At 35.6% G+C, this 6,900-nt stretch overlaps 1 pseudogene; it reads left to right on the top strand.

Annotated features, from left to right (window-relative positions):
- Positions 1–5,439: 5,439 nt before the first annotated feature.
- LOC128870623 (U2 spliceosomal RNA) lies at positions 5,440–5,621 on the top strand (annotated as a pseudogene).
- The last annotated feature ends 1,279 nt before the right edge of the window (positions 5,622–6,900 follow it).

Below are 6,900 nucleotides of genomic sequence, written 5' to 3'. Positions count from 1 at the left end.
CTTTGCAACGATACCAGACTCGCTGTGAAGAAGCTAATGGGTAACGTTATCGAAGCAACAATTTTGAAAGGGAAGTACAAAGGAGAAGACATTTTGATACCCTGAATTTCACTGATTCCGGCGGATTTACCATTCGATTTCAAACGTTTGCAGTTTCCTATTCGCCTTGCCTTCGCTATGAGAATTAATAAGGCGCAAGGACAGTCTCTACAAATGTGCGGTATTAATTTAGAATACCCAATTTTTTCTCATGGACAATTGTATGTAGCTTGCTCACGAGTTGGCAAACCATCGTCATTATTCACGCGAAAGATGAAAAAACCAAAAACGTTGTCTACCAAAAAGTGTTACAATAAAGTTCGAATGAAATTGTATCAAAGAATTTGCTTTGTTTCGTATTAATTGTATTCTCTTTCAGCAAATCATTGAATTTATCGTCTAGCGAAGCGGGCGAGGGTACGCTAGTAGAAATATATATGCAATAGAAATACGTTGCTTACGTATTATTATGTATGTATTATTATATTAAGTATAATTTATAATTAATAATAAATTACCTTTTAGCTGGCTGACACGTCCTGATGCTTGAAATTCGAAAATCGCAGTGAAAGTTACAATTAAAATTGAAGTGAAAGTAACCTCGCCGAACAACGTTTAACACGGTAAACGTTTTAACTGTTCGGCGGGGAAATGCCAGGGTTAACGGCCTTCACGTTGCAGCGACTGGAAACGGTGGTTAGCAACAATCGGAACGGTAGGCGCAGTTACCATTAGGGTGGCTAAAAATGTATATTAAATATTAGGGTGTGGCCTAAACATGCCGGCCCCCTTGCAATAAGCAATCATTGTTTTAGGACGGAGGTGTCAGCCAACGTTCGGTATATTGTATCGGAGGCTGCTGGTGACGTCTGAAATGCTGTAAAGATGAAATTTTATGTACGTGGATAGTTATTGCACACAAAAAGAAGTAAAATTTGTTATATTCAAATTTATTGATTTATAAACTGTACTATACAAAATAAAAATGTTTAATTTAACGGGCAGACCCCGGTCAGTACCCAGCCAAATATTGAACTCTGTGCCATTTGATCCTGAGCTTGAGTTGCCAGCTGTGGCATTTGTGGCCGAAGGTCCACTATTGCCTTCACCACTGCCAGATTTACTAGGCTCATTTTACGCTTGACTTGTTGACGGTTTATCACCTGTGGTAGCACTGCCTGTTGGAGCTGCTTGATTAGCGTTATTGGGAGCTGATGTTGTGGGTGCTGCTGTTGCTGTTGTGTTTTCTTCTTTATTGTTTGCGTTCACTGAACGCTGTTTATGCTTCGTTAAGCGTTTCGATTCGTTATTTGTAGGTTTACCACCAATTAACATAGGCCCAATCACCAATGTTACTGAAATCGCTGGTCTTTTCATTGGCTCTCTTTCCCTTATTTACAACCGGAGCGGGTGCTGTGTCTGGTTAGTGCTTAGCAGTATTTGTCGGTGCCGATGCTGCTGCTGCTGCTGCTGGAGCTGGAGCTGGTGTAGAAATTGGCGCTGCTGCTGCTGTTGTTGTTATAACTTCGTCTTGAGCTGCGACTTTGGTGGTGCTGATTTCGCTGCTTTCAATGTTATTTTGATTGCTATCACCAATTCGATTAGTATGCGCCTGAGTACTATCTGGATTATTGTCGGCTACTTTCGGTTCCTGTGATTGTTGCTGTGCAATCGGCTTTTTAGGTTGTAAAACACGTTTTTCTAAAGGCGTCGAACCTGTTGTGGTTGTGTTGTTGCTGGATGATTGTTTAGATATCTTCCAGGCGTTGACCTTCGGTGGAGGTGCAGCCACGTATTTCTTCAGTTGAGGAGCTGGAGCTGCTGCAGCACCATTACCGCTAGCTGCTGGCGATTCGGCATCACTACTTTTTGCTTCATTTCCACTGTTTGTATTCTCTACGCTAGCACTGAGCGAAGTATCTTTCCGGTCCTTTGGCGACTTGGGTGCTCCGCCAGTAGGTCCACCTTTACGTGGGCTACCGCCGCGTTGACGTGCACGCGACGTATACCTTTTATCGCCTTCCTTTTCAACAGTACCCGTTACGTTATGTTTGTTTTTTTCCACCCTCACCACCATCACCACCATTGCCACCACCAGCTCGAGCACCATTTCCTCCGCCGGGGAGCTTTTCATTTCCATTGTTATTATTTCCACCTTGTCGTTCACGTCCGGTTGGTTTTTCCTTACGTGGTTTTTTACGATCACGTCGATGATGTGAAACCACCGGCACAAAATCGTTATAATCGTCTATTTCCGAAGAGTTTTCTGCACTTGTGGTTCAACAGAACTTATGTCAACTGCACTCCTTTCATCATTTTCACTTATTTCTCTTTCTTTGTGTAATTACAGTATTTTATATATATGCAAATTTTTGTCCGCGCTTAGAGTGCTGCTAAATTTGCGCCGGTTTGTAGTTATGAAAATACTCAAAAATTACAAGAAAATACATACGTTATGTAAAATAAAGGTAAGATAAAATATAAACGAACAATATTAAATAAGCTTTTGTATTAAAAAAAAAGATTATGAAAATAAACAATTATTTATCCGCCGCTGTGGAGGTGACTTTTGGTGTTACATTACTGCTGACTATTGATTTGTTTGGTTTTGCTGTCACCCCATAATTTTGCTGCTGATGTTCTTTTTTAACTGCTGTCACTGCAGTTGCCCCCGCAGCGTTAGCTGTTGCACTGGGCATATTATTGGAATCTTTATCTTTATCTGGCTCGAAGGACCATGTCATCATCGGAGTGCGACGCAATGGGCGGTTCAGAAATGTGGGGCCTCCACGGTCGCTCCGATGACATATTTTAGAAAAATAAAAAGCACAAAGGCGTGTCAGTATATAGTCATTAGTATTTTATTTACAGTATATACATAGATATATGCATAGAATAGATATATATGTTCATAGAAATATATATCCTATAGAAATACGTTGCTTACGTATTATTATGTATGTATTATTATATTAAGTATAATTTATAATTAATAATAAATTACCTTTTAGCTGGCTGACACGTCCTGATGCTTGGAATTCGAAAATCGCAGTGAAAGTTACAATTAAAATTGAAGTGAAAGTAACCTCGCCGAACAACGTTTAACACGGTAAACGTTTTAACTGTTCGGCGGGGAAATGCCAGGGTTAACGGCCTTCACGTTGCAGCGACTGGAAACGGTGGTTAGCAACAGTCAGAACGGTAGGCGCAGTTACCATTAGGGTGGCTAAAAATGTACATTAAATATTAGGGTGTGGCCTAAAGAAACATCCATCCGGCAACTTAAATTTAGTTACACTTTACAATATAAGCAATCACAATGTAGAAAATTGAAAGTTAGTTCATGCCGCACTTGAAAATGTGAAATAAAACAATATTGGTTCAGCAAGTGAGGGGTTTTCCGTCATTTTGTTTATAAAAATAAAACTATGCAATTTGGTTTATATATTATATTTATTTATTTGGTTTATATATTATATTTTATTATTTATATTAAATTTATTTATTTAAGCTAAACGTGCGGAAGGTAAAGCAAATACAAAAAATACGTGGCGACGGATACGACATGATAAGCATATCGTTTTTCTTAAAAGCTTTTCTAGTGTGAGCGTAGAATGCAATGCGTAAAGGCCTTTGTTTTTGTTTCGATAGTGAAATTATTAGCGGCCATGATAACGGTTAATGGGAGAGATGTTTTTGAGAGATGATGAACCACAAATGGAGAGATCCACAAATGGAGGGACCTACAGTTTCAAGCCGACTTCGAACGGCAGATAGTTTTATTTTTATTATTTATTCATTTTGGTGTTTCGCCGAGATTCGACCACGCACCAACCCATTCTGTTACAGCGGCCGCCGGTTACTGACTACATACTACAAAAATATCGTTTTCCAAATCTAAATTACAATTTAATTGAGCAGATATAGCAAAATATAGTTTCGATAATGTAAAACCTAATATGAGAGAATTCGACATCTTATTGAGGCCATGCAGAGTGCGAGCTGTAGGAACATTACAGGTATAATTGGTTCTGAACCTATTCAAATATAATGGATATGTATTGCCTAAAGACCTAGTCTATCTATATATATAAAAATGAAATGATGTTCCTTTGTACGCATTTTTTTGGGCCGATACGAGCCCAATTTTATTCGTTCTTTTTTCATATTATAGGGATCCACTAGGGGAAGGTTTTTAGCAAAAAAAAATTTCTTTTAAATATTTTCTTCATATAAAAAAAAGAAAAAATCAAAATATTGTACAAAACAAAACTTGCCTGATTCTTAGATTAAAGTAATATAAGTTTCGAATTGACATTCATTTTATGTGTACAACTTTTTTTGAATTTTTCGTTATTGTATACAGAAATTTCAAATGATTCGAATGAAATTTTTTTTTTTTTTTATTTCTTCCATAAAATATTACACCTGTCGTTAGACAATAAGTAATTTGATTTACAAAAAGACGGAATGAGAGTGATATTGAAGGGCCATATCAAAATCTAGAGGCAACAAGTTTTTGTGTAGCATATTTTTAGGATAGCAGTAAAAATAATGATTTTTGAAGTGAAAACTTCTTTAGAATCGTTGGGAGTGATTTGAGGAAATTTTTTTTTTTTTTTTTTTTTTTTTTTGAAACTTGCATTATTGAAAACAGTTTTTTTTTATTAAAATTGATTATAGAAGAAAATTGAATTTTTTCCAAGGTATTCATACACTAAGCTAAGTAAAACGTTTCGTAATTCAATTTTGTGTTGACATCCAAATGTACACGGCGGAAGAAAAAAATAACAAATCAGCTGTGTTATTGCTACCACCTTCAATAGATTCGCCTTAATTTTTTATATAAAAATTATACATATCATCACTTGTGACAACTGTACCCAGTCGGTCGACAGTGTGAATCATCTTTACATTCTGCAAGAATACCCCAACCTGCGCAGCGCACAGTAAAATCGACAGAAAGCTGAGCGCAGAGCACAATCGTACAAACACACTAACGTACATACATACATACATATATACGCTCGAATACATTTTCTTACTGTGCTCAGCCAAGGCTGGCGATATGAACGCACAAATGCACATACACAGGCACGAACATGAAATCAAACAGCTCGCCGTGTTTAAGTGAATCGGTATAAATATTTTGTACATTAATTTTTGTGAGCGTGTAATTCTCAAAAGGTGTATTAGAAAATGTAATGACAAGGTAGTTTGTTGGCTATAGTTAAGACAGTATCAGCTTAACATAGATAGATATATCCTCCATTGGAGGGCAAGAAATATTAAGCTGATTTTAATATATCTATTGAACCGTCACTCTCGAAAATAGTGCGGAATTTTTTTTTTTTTTTTTTTTTTTATATATCACCCCGAGGGAAATGTCCTCACGTGCAAAACGGTCTTGAAGCCCACTTTATCTGTTCTTATCAGCTTAACATCTGATAGATCCTCCATCGGAGGACAACAAATGTTAAACTGATTTTTTGTAAATGGGCGGAGTGTTTTAGGGGCTTATTCCACCTGTGCCACGGGTTGGCCCGGTATTGCAGTACCGGCGGGATTTCGGCCCAAATTATTGAATAAATACAAAAAGAAATATACTAATACATTTAGCTTTGATGGGAAGAGACATACATTTTTATATGAATACAAGTAGACGAAAATGGAAGAAATTTGTAAGACTGTTTCTTCGGTCCGTTTGGGTATTTTTTTTTGACAACATCGAAACCAAAGCATTTGTATCATATTTTATCTATCATAAGCCATTCGTATCATTTGTTGAAATTGGAAACATTGAGGATGAATGAAATAAAATGAAGAAAATAAAATATGAACTTTAGAGCAATATAATATTATAATGAACCTATAATTATCCCGCTCCTAATGCTGCTTTCGTCTTATTCTCTCTCAGTTTGTCTTACGGAAGGTTTCACTTCTATCCCGTCTAACCGTTAGACTGGTATTTTTTTTTTTTTTTTATTGAGCAGCATAAAAGCACTACCTGTATTTTGATATCTTAGTCTTATATATTTCAAGTAAAACTAGAGGTAAACCATTTCTATTTAGCATACTTTTAGGATACCAGTCATAGAATTTTTCTAAAATGCGAAAAATACTTCTTTTATTGAAGATGAAAGCTACAATTTGTCTATTAAATTCTATTTTAAATTAATTACATTTAGCATACTCATAGGTTGCGAAATAACGGTAACTTTTATAAGAGCACCATTTTGTCATTTTAAAACTACTACATATCAAGTAAGCCTGAAGGCAAAAAAGTTTTGTGTAACATACTTTTCGGATACCAGTCCCAAATTTTTATAAAACGCAAAATTTTTTTTTTACTGATGATGAGAGTCATCTATATATATGAAATGATGTTCGTTTGTACGCATTTTTTTAGGCCGATACGAGGCCAATTTTATTCGTTCTGTTTTCATATTATAGGGATCCACTAGGGGAAGGTTTTTAGCAAAAAAAATTTCTTTTAAATATTTTCTTCATATAAAAAAAAGAAAAAATCAAAATATTGTACAAAACAAAACTTGCTCGATTCTTAGATTAAAGTAAGTTTCGAATCGACTTTCATTTTATGTGTACAACGTTTTTTGAATTTTTCGTTATTGTATACAGAAATTTCAAATGATTCGAATGAAAATTTTTTTTTTATTTCTTCCATAAAATATTACACCTGTCGTTAGACAATAAGTAATTTGATTTACAAAAAGATGGAATGAGAGTAATATTGAAGGGCCAATGCCCCAAGCTCATTTAGAAGAAATATATACATATTATTTAAAAACAAGTGGTTAACAAACAATGACATATACGATTAGTTGACAATTGATTACAAGG

The sequence above is a fragment of the Anastrepha ludens genome, chromosome Y (genome assembly GCF_028408465.1).
Source record: "Anastrepha ludens isolate Willacy chromosome Y, idAnaLude1.1, whole genome shotgun sequence".
Taxonomy (NCBI): Eukaryota; Metazoa; Arthropoda; class Insecta; order Diptera; family Tephritidae; genus Anastrepha; species Anastrepha ludens.
The sequence above is the reverse complement of the archived record's forward strand: the minus strand, read 5'-3'. Positions and strand labels throughout refer to the sequence as shown.